Here is a 19,196-nt window from a genome sequence, read left to right on the forward strand (position 1 = left end):
GGAAAAAATGAAAAGAAGAAGAGAAGGAGAAAAAAATCCCCAAAGACATACCCACAGAAAAATCTGATGAAAGCAATTCCCCCTTCTTCCCAGGTGTGTCAAGTTGACAACCAATAATATCAATCACAGGGAGGTTGTTAATGATTGCCAACTTCTCTGAAATCTCACTCAATTGGAGCAATAGCTAAAAGATCTCAATGACTATTCTTCTACCAATATCAAAATAAGCAAATGTACTTTGTCTCCAGTTTTGTTGCAATGGGTCAGCCTCCACAGTGATAGGGAGTCTCATTCTTATTCAAATTCTAAACAGTTATGCTTGTTCCCACTATTACCTTTGTCAGGGTTACTATTTCTGTGAAGAGCTACCATGAGCATAACGACATTTAATTGGGGCAGCTCACTTTCAGTTTCAGAGATTCAGCCCATTATCATCAAGGTGGGGAGCATGGGGGCATGCAGGAAGATGTGGTGCTGGCTACATCTTGATCAGAAGGCAACAGGAAGTTGACTGAGACACATGGCAGTGTCCTGAGCATAGGAAACCTCAAAGCCCACCCTCACAGTGGCACACTTCCTCCAACAAGGTCATAGCCACTCCAACAAAGTCACCCCTCCTAATAGTGCCACTCCCTATGAGATTATGGGGGCCAATTTCATTCAAATTACCACAACCTCAAGCTCTACATTGACATAATTACTTAAACTAAGGAGGCAAATTACTATTATAAGTTGCTACTCTTATGTCTTCATTTACCCATGTTTTTCTTTCTCATTTTAACCACCTAAACATAGAATGGATATGAAAACACAGTTTGCTTCCTCATTTACACATTCTTTTTTTTTCAGCCATTTCTTTGCTTTATTTACAGTTTGTGTTCAATGCAAATCAATTCCATAACATGAGAAGTTACCATGAATCAAAGCATAAATACACAAACACAATATACAATCAAATAGACGTACAGCATTCAGGTAGGAGGTGAGAGGAATGTTCATTCACACACACAGTAGCTTCGGGTCTGAGGTCTCCTTGTTCTCCTTGTGGGTTTCTAAAGATGGAGAAAGTGACTCTGGTTATCAAGACTACTGTGGCCATATTAGATCCCAGAATGTGTAAGCATCAGTGTGTGACCATGCGAACAAAAGGTTTTTTTCCAAGGAATGTCTATGTTATAGAAGGTATGTGTATATGAGGGCTGTTGGAAAAACTTAACTGTAGAACCAAACCCCCTTTCAGGCACAGGACCAATGTCAAACTATCTAAAAATATGAACTGATAACCAAAGTATTCCAAATGTGGCTATTCTGATCCATTGTTTTGTTTTTCTCTTTTTTTTTAAAAAAAAGTATTTACAGAAATTGTATAAAAGACTTTGTGAATTCAATGCAAGTTAGCATCCAGTCTTCATGTCCCAAATACTAGGTTTATTGTTTTGGCTCCTTTGCATATTTGCCTTTAGGATTTCAAGATTCATAATTTTACCTTCCTAACATACCACACCTTAAATCATGAAAACCCCTCAACATATGCAGAAATAAAAAGCAGCAACTGAAATTGGCTGAAGTCAATGTAATTCTGCTGATGGAACCAGTTAAGTGAACCTGGCACTCTTGTTGAGTGAAAAAAGATGATGGAAAATGCCTACTATTTGACTTTTGAAATAAGATTTATTCAGTGATGGCTGGATTTGGGGGTCGATTCCAATCCATAGTTGCCTGGCACATGTCAATTACTAATAAAGGTCAAATATAAGCTGAACTTAAAGCCACAGAAGGAGGGGGTAATATGTTCAATTTCAAGAGAACAGCTCAACAATGTGGAACTTTACCTAGAGTTCAGCATATTAAATTAGTAGTAATGAAACAATACATTGAGAATTTAAAGTAACACCTGGTAGTTCCTTCCAACATATACATAAATAACATCAAAGAAACCTTTAATATCACCTAGCTGTGTTATGGCCTCACAGGTAATGAGCCAATGAAAACTGAATCTTCATCCCACATTCCATCCTTATTTCTACATAAAACCTATGCTTGATTTCAATGTAGACCAAGTGTCCTAAGCCTCGTTCAAGGCAATCATGTCAATGTTGGATGTTATCAGTTCATCTTGAACATAAAACTCCAGCGGATTCAATATGGCATTCATCATCTGTCATACCCTTCACATGAATTTTCAATGTTTTCTGTTGAGGTGTGGTAATAGTAGATTTGATGTGGACCTGTTTCTTCCGGGTCACACTGGACTTGTGGTTACCATTTGGCCTGGGTCTAGAAGATGGGGAAGTAGAGATGTTTCTTGGACTGAGTCTCTAACAGTAGAAATGTAGAAGAGAAAGTGAGATGGCAAGGAGACCAGCTGTTGACTGCAGGGCACTGTCACCTACTCTGGTGGTGGCATTAGTTGGATTTGGGGCAGTAGAGATACTCTGGTTACTTGAAAACAGTGCAACAGATGTTTAGTTGCAATAAATCTGCATGGGTAGGAGCAGTGCCAGAAGCAGCAACCCCAGCCCCAGTTTGACCACCATAGCTCTGCCCATGTCCACTCTGCTCCATCGGTGTGCGGCACGACTATCTGGATGCTCAGTGCGTGGAGATCTGCTCGGCTTCGCGGACGCAGGCAAGGTCCATTTACACATTCTTAAAAAAAAAAAAAAAAAAAAAAAAAAAGGACTTCTAAAGGATGAGAAAAATATAATGGTCCAGAGTGGTTAGGAAATAACTTTCAACGACTCGTAGATTGTTAATGAATTTTGAAATAGTAATCCTTAGTTTATTTAAAGCAATATATTTAAAGGCCTATCTTTAAAAACTTGGGCAGATTCCATTTGACTATCTCCAGTGACAGGGAACTGAAAACCAATTTTATTTTCATGTACAGGTTTGAAGAAATTCTAATTAAGAAATATTTAGTTCATTTTAATTCCTACCTGTTGATACTACTGTGTCTTTTGGAATGAGAAACAAAGGATCAATTCTTTTTACCCCCACCCCCATCCCCATCCCAGTAGCCTTTAAAATAATTCCCCAGCATTTTCTGTTTGTTTTCTCCAAACATTCTCATTCCTCTGGATGAAAAACCTTAAGTATTATTGATGTGAGTAACCATGTTGATTTCCTGTCTGCCAAATGTCTGCTCATGCCATCCATATCTAATATTAGCCTTGCCGGACTCATAAATCATTATTACTATCCCTACTACGGATAAGAACTGAAGCGTCTGTCCCTCACCATCACTGGAGTTGTTTCTTTCTAGATGAATCTGTCTGACAATACACCTTAAAAACATTTGGGATCTACCTTGTGAAGTTTATTTTAAGCAGGGCAGTTGACAGTAGACCCATGAATTAGAAGAAAAGCATTTGAAAATGAAAACCTGCTAGAAATCTGACAATAATCAGAGATGATAAGTTGGGACAGCTAACTCAAGGCTAGAATGATGTACTCTTGGTTTGGGATGAGAGAGTTAGGAGATCTAGGAGGAATGGGTGAGAAGAAACTTGAGTGGGAACATGGGGTCTTAAGTATTTGTCAAGAATGGTTGTGTGCCAGGCACCATGCTGGGTGCTGAGAATGTGTAGTGAACAGAATAGATACACCCATTCTATCATGAGGCCCATCGTCTGGTGGGGAGAAGGATACTAAACCAGCCAGCACAGAAGCAGAGATGTACAAATGGTAAGTGATTTATAGATCCTGAAAAACTATTAGGAAGGGAAAGAGCAAGCCTCCAGGAAGGTGACCTGTGGCAGGTCAGAAACAGGAGAAGATGACCTTAGGGATGGCTGGCCGTTCTATCCACTAGAAACCCAGCTCCTCAGTTCAAGTCTATGCTCCATGCAGTCAGTTCCACAGCTGCTGCACGGAGTAGAAATGAAACTGGAGTTTGGATGGTTTAGTCGTGTTAAGGAAGATGGTGGCCTGATAAAGGGAGATGGAAAGAAGAAATGTTGGGGGAGTAGACAGCACAGTTATTTTCTTAGACAAAAGAGAACCCAGAGACTTGTGCCAGCAGCATTTGGTATACTTACAGTGAGATCTCTTTGGTGAACCAGAGTTCATTCATATTGACTCTCCAGCCAGCTCTATAGTAGCCAGGGCTCTCTCATCGTTCTATATGCTTCATTCATTTTCTTTTCACAAAAATGAAATAGAAAGTTACCAGAAGAACTTAATTTTATAGGTATGGAAACTGAGGCACAGAGGATGGTTTAACCCCATTTACATAGTTCACAAATGGCCAGGAACAGAAACTATAGTCCTGTCACCATCCAAATGCCCAAGAGATCTCTGTGCTCCAGTATAAACTCAGGGTGACCAGTATGTACATGGTTTGGCTAATTTTTCCTACTAAAATATACATATATGTATATTTTATCATTATTATTACAAATATATGTATAATTTTTTAAAATTATATATATTACAGTCCTCCCAGCCACACCTATGCCCTAGGAACTCGGCCTCTGTGTGTGTACCCAAGGTCCCCCTAGTTCATCTCCACTGCCTTTTTCCTTCTAGTCCATCTCTATTCCTTTGTAACTTCTGCTGATGCACAGAAACACTTTCACTAGGGACCCTCAATTGCAATCGTTGGTTGGGACCCAAGCAAGTGACCTTTATCCTCCTTCGAATTTTCCATTCTAGTACCAGACTTACCCTTACCTGCTGCAGCATGCCCCTTGGGATTTGGCCTCCTGGTGCAGCCCCATGGTCTCTCTAGTTCTTCCCACTATCCCTTTTAACCTTTCCTTTTATTCCATACCCCTTTCTTTGTGTGTCCCTACCAACACACAGAATAGATCTCTACCAGGCACCATAGACTTGCCTGGGACTCAGAGACCCATAGCTGCAACACAGAGCTGGGACTCAGAGAAGGACAATAACAACCGAAGAAACACCCACCCAGAAAAGATGAGATCAGATATCTACACCAGGAAACACTTCAAACATCATAACTACAGATGTCTAGGTCCCAATGCAAAAACACAAACATGAACAGTCATGCATAGCAATATGCCCCTTTGAGGAGCCAGAAACCTTATTGTGATAGGCCCCAAGAAAAACAATTTAGCTGAAGCATAAGACAAGGACTTTAAAATGGCAATTATTAATGTGTTTAAGAACTTTAAAGAGAGCCAGACAGGGGTGGTGCCCTCCTTTAATCCTAGCACTTGGGAGGCAGACGCTGACAGAGATCTGAGTTTGAGGCCAGCCTGGTCTACAAAGCTAGTTCCAAGACAACTAGGGCTACGCAAAGAAACCCTACCTTGGAACCAAACAAACAAACAAACAAACACAACAACAAAAAGAACCTTAAAGAGAACATGGACAAATGCTTTAATGAAACCTGGAAAAACCACAAACAGGTGGATAAAAACAGTTCAAGACGTGAAAGTAGAATTTTAAAAAGAAATAGGATCACTAAAGAAAACCCAAACTGAAGTAAACCTGGAGAAAGGAAAACTCAGGATCGCAAACAAAACCTTAGAGGTAAGCTTCACCAATATATTAAGAGGCATAAAAGAAAGAATGTCAGGTCTTGGAGATAGGTTGAAAAGATGGGAAATCCAGTTCAAAAAATGTTAAATATTCAGGCATAAAACATCAAGGAAATCTTGGACACCATGAAGAGACCTATCCTGTGACTAACAGGTGCTAGGACTCAAAGGCTGTCCCTATATTCAAAAATGAGCTTAAATTGGATTATAGACAGATTTATGGCCATTAAAAAAAAAAGCCAGCATTCCTCAGGAACTTGTGAAACTGGTTCCCATATACCAAAAAAATCATTTCCCTTACCTCTGACAGAAGGAAAACATGTACTGTGGCTGCATATTAAAACACATGCTGGCCTCCTGGATCTCTCAGCCCCTACTTGTTATAATAAGTACTTACTATACATTTCAAAGTCCATGCTAGCTTCCCCAAGCCCCCACTATTCTCACTATCTCTCTCTCTCTCTCTCTCTCTCTCTCTCTCTCTCTCTCTCTCTCTCTCTCTCTCTCTCCTTGCTTCCTCACTATGTACTATTCTCTCTTCTCTCCCTGGCTATGTCTTGACTGCACCCAGTCTGTTTTCTTTTCTCTCTATTCTGAATTCTTCCAGATGCTTCTGAGTATTTTCTCTTTCTTATGCACAATAAAACCCTTCCCTTTAACCATACTATGGAGTGGTCACAGTGGCAGCTTCTTTACCATATCCCCTTGATATGCTAGGTACAGAAGGAGAAGAAACTCAGGTCAAAGCACAGAGAATATTTTAAACAAAGTCACTAAATAACACCCCCCATCTAAAGATAGAGACTCCTGTCAAGGTATAAGAAGCATACAGATCACCAAATAGACAGGTCCAGAAAAGAAACCCCCTATGATGCATTATGATCAAAATACTAAATGCACATAACAAAAAAAGAAGGATAGTAAAACTGAAAGGGAAAAAGGCCAAGTCACATATAAAGGCAGCTGTTAGAGCAACACCTGACTTTTTGATGGAGCCTCTGAAGGATCTGGATGGATGTTCTACAAGCTATGAGAGACCACAGATGCCAGCCCAGACTCAACTACCCAGCAAAACTACCAATCACAATTGACAAAGAAAGGAAAACATTTCACAATAAAAACAAATTTAAACAAATTTTGTCCACCAATACAGTCCTATGTGAAAGGATTCAGGCATTATGCAGGCCTGCCCCTGTTACCTGGCAGAATGCACTCAGGCAGTACTCTGGTCAGCCCAGGGTTCCATGAGTACTAGTCTGCATCAGGTGTAAAGGACCCCTTTAAGAGACAGGCCCTGCCCACTTAAGCTCTCTTCCTCTCTTACTTTCTTCATCTCTCTCTCTCTCTCTCTCTTATTGTTCTGCTCTTATCCTCTTTGTCTCTTCTTGTCTCTCCTCCCTCTTGCTCTCCCCTTCCCCAACTTTAATAAACTCTATGGTTAATGTGTATGTTCCATAGCACACTTTCTAATTTAAGCAAAAGAACAACACTATGGATGGCACTAGAAAGAAAATGTCAGTCTAAAGAGGTTAACTTAGTACAAGAGGACACATCGTCACAACAAAATAACACCAATCAACAAACACTGCTCATTAATAACTCTTAATATTAATATCTCAATTCCTCAATAAAAAGACATAGACTAATGGATTGAATTATAAAATATGATCCTTTTGCTATACGATGTGAAATGTCCTTCTGCATGCTGTGAATAAGTGCTGCTTTTATTGGTTGATAATTAAAGCTGATTTGACCAATAACTGTGCAGAATAGAGCCAGGTGGCAAATCCAAACAAAGATATGGAGAGAAAGAAGGCAGAGTCAGGGAGACGTCATGTAGCCGCCGAAGGAGTAAGATGTCAGAACATTACTAGTAAGCCATGGCCATGTGGTGATCCACAGATTAGTAATATAGGTTAATTTAATTGTGAGAGCTAGTCAGTAATATGCCTGAGCCATTAGTCAAACAATTATACTTAATGTTAAGCCTTAGAATGGTTATTTGGGAACTGGTGGGCAGGATGAGAAACCTCAAACTACAGATATATCCAATAAACACACCTTTTACTAAATTAATCAGAAGATACACAGAGAATTTTAAAATTAATAAAATTAGAGATGAAAAGAGGTTCACTATAACAGACATTGGTGAAATTCAGAGAAACATAAATATTTACTTTAAAAATCTTTAAAATTTCCATCAGACTGGAAAAACTAAGAGAAATTAGTTAATTTCTCTCTATATATGACCTACCAATATATGTAAATCAGTAAACATATTCTACCACATAAACAGACTAAAACCACAAGATCATCTCACTAGATGCTGAAAAGGCCTTTGTCAAATGTCAACATCCCTTCACAGGAAAGTTCTGGAGAGACCAGGGATACAAGGGATTTATATCACACCCTCTAAGGTTCAGGGAACATTGCAGAAGGTACAGTGAGAAAAAGGTAAAGGCCAGAAGATAAGGAGGACTGTGAAATATCCTACAGGCACAACACAGCCATGAAATTCATGACCTCACAGCAGCTTCAGATGCCTGCACTGAGTCTGCGCAATAACAGGTCCATCAGCAGTTTGACATGATGGGAACCAAGGTTTAGAGGGTCTTACCCTCACTTGTGAGCTATTGGCTTTAGACAGATCCCGGGGGGAAGACAGACATTGTCTTCAGTTTTGCACCTACTGATGAGCCTGCCGTGCTCCAATGGATCCATAGTCATCGAGATATCAGTGAGTTGCAAAACAGTCAGGAATATGAGAACTTTGGGGAGACAAGAAAAGGTAGATGGGGGTAGGAAAGAGTTAAAAGAGAGTGGATCATGAGAGTGATAAGTATTCATTGCATGCATAAATGAAATTGTCAAAGAACACAATTAATATGAAGGAAGAGAAACATAAATGGAAGTCAGAAATATCTTTATACTCACAAATGTGTGTGTATGTGTATATAATTACTCCAAGTTTAGTTTTGAGGGATTTCAACTTAAAACACATCCTGTTTTTCTTTGCACAAAGTGGAGCAGATTATTTGTCTGTTTAGGAAAGGAAAATGTTGCCTTCCATAGGGGCAGTTTTACTGTACTGTATATTTCTTTTGTGTCAGAAAATTCATTTTCAGAAGTTTTTCACACTGCGGCTCTTCTGCTTTTAAATGATTCCCCCAGTCCACTACAATGTGTAACATGAGGGATAATGGAAATGTAAAAATCCCTGTTCTGTCATGTTTAGCTAACATTTTTCAATAAAAGTTCAAAATGCACCAGAAAAAGCAAGAAAATTCTCTCCTCTGCCTGCAGCCTAAAGCGTTTTCCTGCAGTAGTTTGAGGTTTCAAGTTAAGGTTTCTGAACCATTTTGAATTAATTTTTGTGCAGTTGAGACAAGGGTGGCTCAGCTTTTCTTTATAACCATTTTTGTCTAGCACCTGATAAAGAAACCGAAACAAACTGATAATCAGTCTGCTTCTGGTAAGGCTGAGGCAAGAGACAAAAACCTAAAATTGCTATAGCTTAGCCCAGTTGATGTAATCTCTCAAGTAAATGAAGATTGGGAGAGTGTAGGGGATGGGGGGAGGGGAGGTAGTGGGGGAGCGTGTGTGTGTGTGTGTGTGTGTGTGTGTGTGTGTGTGTGTGTGTGTGTGTGTGCGCGCGCGCGCACACGCGCGCGGTCGTGCATGCGCGCACATACATATACTCGTTCAAGAATGTGGGTTGGAAGTTGAAGGGGTTAGTGTTGGCAGGGCTGTCTTCCATTCAACCTTCTATTAGGGACCAAGCTCCTCCATCCCCTGTCACTGTACTCTTCAATACTTTCCTAGCAGATCTTGCAAAGTTTCACAAGCTGCCCAAGGCCTTGAACTGTACATGGCTGCTGCCTCCTTGTGTCAGAAAACCTCCATGGCCAGAGAGACTGTGATATCATAGACCTGAGCAAACCTGAGCTTGCTCTGTATCAGGAGCTTACAATCATTGTATTGGGACAACAGATATAACTCAGGACTGTCCCAAGGAGTCCTCTAAGGGATACTGGAACAAGAGGTTTTGTTGCAGAATATTTGTTTACACTGTGAAGATGTGTCTTTGCCAAGGCACCATCTGATTGGTTTTAATAAAGGCTAAATGGCCAATAGCTAGGCAGGAAGAGGTTAAGTGGGACTTCCCTCTTGTTCCATATGAGTGAGTCCATTGGGGATGATTGTTCTTATATTGTTCTGGGCTGTGCAGCACGGATCTTAAGAATGGATGAATGGTTATAATACTTGGGCTTTCTGCTTCCATAGTGCTTGCATTGATTTCATCTGCTCCCATGTCCTGCAGCATCCGAGGCCAAGCTGTGAGAGATACACTGCTTGTTTAAGACTCTTTCCCAATCTAAGCCAGGTAAGAAAAAACTATGCCAAAGTATAAATAAAGATGGCTCTAGCTATTGGGACCACTTGAAAGCAATCCACTTGGTGGTCAGAATTTTTCCTTGAGCCAACACCCCTTCCCTGTCTCAGAACCAGAATCTGAGCTGATGCTGGACCCATAGCCAGGACCATACAATAAATTCCTCCCAAACTCATCTTTGGTTCTCTCAGTCCCTGTTCAGGTGTCAAGTATGTTGTAAAACACTATTGCTAGGGAGGAATGACATACATATATTCACCTCAAGTAGGGAACTAATAACAAGGACACCACCAAAGTCAAATTTGGTGAACCAGTGAGTATTACTGGGGTTCATTACTGGAGCAGAAATGACAGCTACATTAGCATGGGTGATGGTACATGAAAACTGAGAACCTGGAGCATACTGTACAACCTCAAGGTAGCTGGACAGGTAGGAGAGTGGCTTTTCCAGGTTTCTCAGCCTGTCTGAGACTCTTCCAGGCAGCTTGGTTGGTCGGAGAGTGTCACTCAGTAGTCCTTCCTTTTTATATATGGTTGGGGAGGGAGACACCTAGTGAATCTGATCAATTTTAGGGACTTCCTGAAACTATTGAGTTGTTTCCCGAGCTGAAGGAGCTTCCCTGCAGGATGCAAAGTTCCACCTTCCTTTAGAACATCCAGTGTCTTAACAAGCTTCTCTCCAAGATGAAAGAGTTTAACTTGAAGGGCATTGTTGCACAGCACCACCATCATTGACTTATGGTTAGTCCAGTCTCTCTTGAGGTGGGCCAGTAAGTTGAACTGTGCGAAACCTCGTCCTGAAAGACTAGTTCCTCCTCTGGCTGGCACTACTTTCCTCTCCCCCACAGCATGGAATTTCTGTGGAAATTTTAGTCTTTGGGGTCCATTAATTCAATAATCTGATAGACAAAGGGAGGGCACAATACCACTCTTTAAAATACCTTCTCTACTATTATGATGGTTACATGAGCATTACCGAGGTGTGTGGATGAACTCATAGACCAGGAAAAATATTGAACTAGTGTGTTAGTGATAGGAGACATAGGGAATGGATATGGGCACCTTTGTAGCATGTTATACAAGCACACTTGTACTTCATATTGTGCAAAGGTGTCTGATGTGCACACCCAAGTAACTCAGCGTGTACACTACTGAAGGTTTGTTTGGTCTGAGTTAACCTTTCACTTAGATGTAACCCAATGGCAATTTAGGAGTCGTTTGAAACTCCACGGCCATGGGGTACACAGACCTCTCTCACACAGGCAGATAATAATGTAAGAAAAGTTTAGGCTGCCAGGAGAGGAAAGAACCAGCATTGTTGCTGGAGTCAGTTAAAGAGACCAAGTGACTATCTGGAAGTCTATTCTTGTACATCTTGATGACATATTTCAGTTTAAGCAGACCCGAGCTGTGCATAGCTAAGAGCTCCAGAAAATGATGTCCATCTCACATCATTGTCTCTGCAAAGTGTTCTGGCAAGTTGTTAGAACTGTGTGAAATCTCTGTCCCTGAGGCAAATCCCCCCTCTAGCTGACACCGGATTTCAGCCTTGTCCTTCTGGTGTGAGATTTCTCAAGAGAAATTCTAATATCTTGGTGGTCACAGCTTCAATATTCTGGTAGTCAAAGGCAGAACACAAGTGTCTTTGGCATATCCTAACTCCTGCCCACGTGACCAGGAGGAAAAGATAAATTTTGAAATGATTGATTGCCTTTGCTCTGGTTCCCAATAAAACATGCTAACACTTTCCCCCTCTCTAACCAGCCCTCTGAAGCTCAGAGGGTACCTTTTTCTTCTTCAGTAGAAACAGAAACGTGTGTTTTTTGAGGAAAGACAGGCACGTTGACTATTAGTAGACAGTGGTCACGTGACTGGCCCTATCCTGCTTCCAGCCCCATCTTCTCTGGCTTCGATGTATAATTTCCTCCTGACTTGCCTTGTGGGACAGCTTTCCTGCTCTTCTCTTTATAGGGATAGACCCCCCCCCCCAGTATCACTCCTAAGAAACCTTATTTATATCAAAACCAGTTTCCAAAGACAGTTAAGCAGGCACAGGAGCCAGCTACTGCTACAAAATAGGTTTCATGCCGAGTGAGGTGGTGTCACCCTGAAATTTCAGCAACTGAGTGGTGGAAGCAGGAAGATGGGGAGATCTAAGCCAGCGAGACCCCTTCTTGAAAAGTCAGTATAAAAATAATAGCTTTGCCGTTATATTTAGAGAAAAGTTTGTCTATCCCTCTGTCATTTAAAGACACAGTTTGAGCACTCAGTGCTGGTTTGTTCTCCATGTTTTCCCCCCAAATTGGAACAAGCTGTAATAATTCATCCCCATGTTTCCTACTGATGCCTGCACTCCCTCCTTCAATTCTTTCCACTGCCTCCAGAACTACTCCACAGCTACTTCCCCACATCATCTACAGTCTCCAGGGGAGTGAAAAACCTGTGTAGTGGTATATGTAAAATTGGAGCCTATTTTCCACTGTTCTTTGATTGTTTGCGATTCATAAAATAGGCTATGAAGCACTCAATAGAGGCTGGAGATACATAGCTGAGTGGTGGAGCACTTGACTGACCTGTGCAAGGTCCCAGCTTTGATCTCTGCATTGCAAATAAAATGATAAATAACAAAGTTTAAAACTGAGGACTTGAGAGTAATCTGAGCATTTAATGACACTGTCAGGTTTATCTCACGGATTCTTTTGATATAGTATAAATAAGTGACAGTCATACAACATTAGAGCCAAGAATCTTAAATGATCAATTGAAAATAGCTATGAGGGGCTGGAGAGACAGCCCAGTGGTTAGGAGCACTGGCTGTTCTCCCAGAAGACCGGAGTTTGATTCCCAGAACCCACATAGTGGTTCACAGCCATCTGTAAATCCCGTTCCAGCGAATCCAACACCCTCTCCTGGCTTCTATCAGCACTGTGAACACATACAGTGTGCAGATATACATGCAGGCAAAATACACACACACACAAACACACACACACACATTTTAATACTAATTTAAAAAAGAGAGAGAGAGAGAGAGAACACTGCTCCTGCAAAGGACCTGTGTTCAGTTTGCAGCATCCATATGGCAGCTTGCAGCTGTCTGTAACTCCAGCTCCAGGGAAATCTGGAACCCTTTTCTGGCATCCATGGACCCCAGGCACCCACAAGGTATATTTACATACATACCAGCAACATTCTCATATACAGAAAGTGAAAATAAAGAACTATGACTCATCTGTCTAGCATTTGTAAGATTACTTGTTTCCAATCATATCTCTATTGAGCTATGCACATTGTCTAGAAGGGTTCCAGTTTGCCAGTGAGCTGATGACCAGATTATATGTTAACTAAAGAGTAGCCTGAACAAGCCTTTTGTCCTCTATCGCCTGACAAAGAAATCGAACCTTTTCTGCCTGCTGGGTGCCCCCTAGTGGCTCATACAAGTTATTTAACCAACACATCAAAGCTTTACAAGGTAACACAATAGATAAAATGTAAACCTTCCGTATCTCAATTAAATAGGGCTTCCCTGAAAAACAAATTTTAGAAATCAATGCAAAGCAAAATAGAACTCTCTAAAAATAAACCCTTTAAATTTTGCCACTGGGGAAAAAAAATCATATGAGTGCCAAATCTACATACAAGTGATACCATTTCAGCCATCTTGAGAACCAATACCAGAGAAACTTACTTGGCATTCGTGTGCTCTCTGCCTTGGGAGACAGAACAGAAACAACGGGGCTGTGTAGGAACAATGACGCCTTGTAATGGCAATCTTATGTTGCTGGTATTAGACCTGAACTGAAATTTGACTGTTTGTTTCTGTATTATATTATGCTGCATTTCCAAAAACACCCTAACGTGAGCCAGGCATGGTGGTGCATATCTGTCATCCCAGCACTCGGGAGGCCGAGGTAGGAGGCTCTCAAACTCAAGGCTGGTATGAGACTCTATTCCAAAACAAAATAAAACGAATGACAGCATCATCTCAAAACATTCCGTTCAGCTGAGTGGAATGTTCAAATGAGCTGTAAGGTTTGTTCTAGAAATCAAAGTGTTTCATCCCAAAAGCAATAGTAGAAACACTATGAATCTTAGTCTAAAGGCTTGAAGATGTAAACGATACTGTCTTCCTTTTAGATGGAGTCTGCCAGCTAGCCCAGGCTGACCTGGGACTAATGATTCATCTGCCTCTGCCTCCTAGTGTGGAGATTACAGATGTGGAGATTACAGATGTGTGCTTCAGTCACTTTTATTCTGTAAATCCAGAATGTGCTCCGTGGTGAGTTTCTTGGTGTGATTCACTTTACAGTAGAGAAATCACTGTCTGGGTCTTACCTCCTGTCCTTATGTAAATGTCCCTTTGTAGTAAGTCAACGTGGGTAGCAGTGAGTGGGTAACACTAGCCAAATTCCACAAAAGTATAAAATCAGGAAAAAAAATTGTATTTCTCCTCAAAGCTGGGAAGTGTGACTTTTTGAGTAATACTGGTTTAGATATGGAAAAGATCAGTTGTCTAGTTTTGTCCACTCACTTTACTGAAAGAAGGATTAAACTTGTAGATATTTAATGAAGAACCAAAATGTTCAATGTATTTTTTGTTTGCTTTTGATGCTTCCAATAATATTTATTTACTGTCTCTACACTAAAAAAGCACTGGAAGGCTGGCAAGAGGGCTTAGTACAGAAAGTTCTTGTCACACAGGCTTGACAACCTGAATTTGATCAACTCTCAGATCCACATAAAGGTGGAAGGAGAGAACCACCTCCCACATGTTATCATCTGGCCTCCACACAATCCACCCTCCCCTCCACATCACAGGGGGGGGGGAGAGGGAAAGGGAGGGAGGTACGGAGGGAGGAGAGAGATAAAGCTAAAGCTATAAAATTTGAGTTTAGATTTATAACATTCTTTTTGGTCTGAAATGCTTATTAAATCAGTGCCTTTCTACAAAAGGACTCTTCCAGCCAGGCTTTCATTCATCACTGGTTGACTTGTTCATTGATTTCTTTACCATCCATCACCTCAGATAGTATGAAGCATTCCCCCATAGGCCCAAACCACAAATGATTTACTCAGTCCCTTAGCAGTTAGTAATAAATCACTTTTGCTAATATAAATGATTTCACCGAATGTCTGTATTGATTCCCTTTTTGTATCTTGCTCTGATCTGCTCTAATGTACATTGTAAAGACTACTATGCATAGTTAACTAGAATTTCTTTCATCCTAGGGATTAAAATGGAGTAATCCGGCATAATCAGAGACCTATACTTTACTTTCCCACACGCACATTATTTTTCATTAGGCCTTCTCCAGTAGCTTTTCTAAAAATTAAGTTTTTCCTATATTAAAACCTTACACTCTTCTTTTTTAGAGTCACTTTTAGGTTCTTTTAAAAAATATTGTTTATTATTTGCATAAAATAAATTAAAACTATGATACCAAAGATAAACTAACATTTTCATTCTTTGTTTACATTAGTCACTTTATCATATTTTCTAAATTATTTAATTATATGCAAATTATTTGAATGCATATGTAAATTACTTTGTGTTCCTTATGTGGGATTGATATCGTTGACAAATAGCAAAGGTTTTTTTTTTAATTTTAGAGATTTATTTATTATTTTACATGTATGAGTATTTTGCCTGCATGTGTGGCTGTGTACCATTTGCATGCTTTGGTGCCCTTGGAGGCTGGAAGAGAATGTCAAATCTCCTGGGATTAGAGTTACAGACAGTTGTAAGCTGTCATGTGGGTGCTGGGAATTGAATCTGGGTCCCCTTCAAGAGCAACAGGTGCTCTTAACTGCTGAGCCAGCTCTTCCCCCCCAAAAAAAGTTTTCTTTTATCTTTTAAAACCATTATTTTTTTTCTTATTATATTGAGCTGGCTGAAATGTCTATTGTAAACTCTGCTTGTTCAAAATGAAACAGAATAAAAACAACAGGAACAAAATTCAAGTGCTGCAGTATGAGAGCCTATATGTTCTGATTTTGATTTGGTTTGAGAGGAAGCCTTGCCTTCTAATTCAGGCTGGCCTTGGCCTTGCATGTACTATGAAGCTCAAATGAAAAAAAAAAAAAAAAAGACATTAACAAGAGTGTGAAAGTCCTTCATCCTTCATGTAGGAAAAAACACATTTGGGAAAAAAAAATTAGAGAAGCCCTAACTGGATAGAAAAACAATAATTTATGCTCCTTTCCCACTAATATATTATGAGCCAAGAACCAGGCTGTCACCAGGCATCGTATCTTCTACCATGTTAGCCCTAGACCACTACTTCCTGTAACTGTGAGAAACAAACTTTTTGAGAGAATTCACAGACAAAATGAAATGAAAAGACGGGCATCTGTGAGTATACTAATAGAGCATACATTTGAATCCATTGAATATTTTGATATTGCCTGGAAGAGAAGGGCAAAAAAATGTCAAACCAGGAACATATGCTTGAATTTAGTTATGACAAAGGCAAAATGTAGGAAAACTTACCACAAGCCAGTGAGTAAAATAAAAACAAAGCTAAGTTGCCAGAAGATGTTTTACTTTCCATCGGAGAGAACTGTAGATGATGGCCCAAAGCATGCGAGATGAATAAACAAATAAACAATAATAAAAATACAAGTTCAAAGCTGCAAGGAGATGATTTTGCACACCCACTAAATTACCTGAGATTTTCAAAGATATGATAATATGTGTACATGGTACAAGAAACTCTATCTCTTAAACCCTGAAAACAGAAGTAGTTATTAGAATGATATTTGAGGGAAAATCAGCATTAGCTATTATAATAACAGTGAAATGGCATAATTAATCAACAATTCCACCTTTGGGCATCCTACAATGTCTGCTAAGCATTGACTCTACACACCACTCCCCAGTCATGTGGCTACCAAAACCTGTGGATGTTCCAAGTTCTTTCTATAATATAGCATAGTATTCACATATAATATACAACTTCCCCTATTTATGTTAAGGAATTTATAGGTTACTTATAATACTTACTATAATGTGTTAGGTTGCTATTCTATAATGTTTGGAGAATAAATAATAAGACAAAAATACTGTACATGCTTAGTACTAACTCATCCTAACTACACATTACAGGAAGGAAACACAGGCAAACAACATTCAAGCCATCAATGATGCTATAGAGAGACCGAGGCTCTGTGAGAGATGAGAGGCCACCACAGGGTATTTCTAAATATCACTTCATTCATAATAGATTCAGTGTGGTGCTTGATCTGTGGCAAATTTTATTTCTATTTTTTTGGAATTTTGGTGCTAAAAATATTTTAGCAGCTGATTTTTCAATAGAGAATTTGAAAGCCAGAACAGCTTGGACCAATGTTCTTCAACTTCTGAAAGAAGATCATGGATGTCAGCTACCAGCCCATATTAGCATACCTAGCAAAACTATCAGTCATAAACATAGGAGAAAGAACATGATAAAAATAGATTAGAGGAATTTATGACCACTGAGCCAGCTATACAAAGGATAGTGGAAGGAATACTTTTGTTGGAAGTCTTAAGAGAAGAATAAATACGCCTAAGAGGTCACAGAAAGTAAATGAACAATTCCAGAAGAATTAGTCAAAGGAAGTCTAATAAAACACCACCACCACAACAAAATGACAGGAATTAATACACAACCTTCAGTAATGACTCTTAATGTTAGTGGTTTTAATTGTCCAATAGAGACATGGACTAGCAGAGTGGATTTGAAGACCCCAGTGGTAAAGGCAATAAGACCAACAGCTGACAAATAGGACCCTGTGAAACTAAAGCTTCTACATAGCAAAGAACACCATCATCTGAGTGAAGAGGCAGCCTACAGAAGGGGAAACATTTTTTTTTTTTACCAGTTATATATTGGACAGAGGGTTAGTGTCTAGATACACAAAGAAACCAGAAAACTAAACATCAACAAATAACAATGTAATTAAAATGGAACTAAACAAACTTCTCAAAGGAAGAAATACAAGTGGATGAGAATTTTTTTAAAATATTCAATGGGGTTAGGAAGATGGCTCAATGGTTAGGGCACTTGTTCTTGAAGAGGACACAGGTTCAATATGCAACACTCACGTGGTGGTTCACAACCATTCATAACTCCAGTTCCAGAGGATCCATCACCCTCTTCTGCCCTCCACTGGCACTAGATATTCATATGGTAAACATATGTACATGTAGGCAAAACACTTGTACATATAAAATAAAACAATAAGTCTAAAAATGGTTTAATGTTTGGTAAACTTTTCCATCAGGATAATGCAAATTAAAAGTGCCTGGAGATTTCATCTTACCCCAGTCAGAATGGCAAATAAACAAATGACAACAAATGCTTGGTGGGAATTTGGGGAAGGAGAAACATTCACTGTTGGTGTGAGTGCAAAGTGGTGCAGATGCTGGGGCAATCAGCATGGAGGTTCCTCAAAAACTAGAAATGGACCAGGCGTGGTGGCGCACACCTTTAATCCCAGCACTGGGGAGGCAGAGTCAGGCAGATCTCAGTGAGTTCAAGGCCAGCCTGGTCTACAAAGAGAGTTCCAGCACAGCCAGGGCTACACAGAGAAACTGTCTTGAAAGACCAAAACAAAACCAAAAACCTAGAAATGGATGTTTCATATGATAAACCTAAGCCAATGTCGGGAGTATTCCCTGCAATAGAGATACTTTCTCATCCATGATCATTGCTACTGTATTCATTACAATAGCTAGGAAATGAAAGCAGCACGGGTGTTCTTCAACTGATGAATGGATTAAAAAAAAAAACCATGGTGTGTTTACCTAGTGGAATATTATTAAAAAGAAAAATAAATTACATAGGAGCTTCTTAAAATATACATATATACATATATATAATTCATATACATGTATATGTATAAACTCATATATATATGGATTTAAATGGAGTTACCCCATAACAGGTTGGGGTTGTTGGGGACAGTGCCTCTCCCAGATTCCATGGGTTATCAAATCAAAAGCCCAATGTGAGGTATGGGTCACCTGTTTTTGAGTTGTTGGTCAGTGGGGGTACTATAATCCCCAAACGTTTCAGGTTATAGCTATTACACGTGCTTGCCTTCCAGAACTTGATAGTATGTCCCTCTTGCTGAAGGCACTGCATACTTGAATCATAGAACATGGAGAAATCAGGCTGGTACCAACCTAGAAACTTCATCTCCACCGCCTAGCAGCCATAGTGCTGGAGGGTACTGTGCATGTTACCAGATGTTACCAGGGGAAAAAAGTCATCAGCAGTCGTATCCAGCTGTGAACTCAGGGCTAGAAT

At 39.9% G+C, this 19,196-nt stretch overlaps 1 pseudogene; it reads right to left on the minus strand.

Moving 5' to 3' along the window:
- Positions 1-855: 855 nt before the first annotated feature.
- Positions 856-14,025, minus strand: LOC113835911 (annotated as a pseudogene).
- Positions 14,026-19,196: the final 5,171 nt, after the last annotated feature.

This window comes from Cricetulus griseus, chromosome 5 (genome assembly GCF_003668045.3).
Source record: "Cricetulus griseus strain 17A/GY chromosome 5, alternate assembly CriGri-PICRH-1.0, whole genome shotgun sequence".
In the NCBI taxonomy this organism is placed as follows: Eukaryota; Metazoa; Chordata; class Mammalia; order Rodentia; family Cricetidae; genus Cricetulus; species Cricetulus griseus.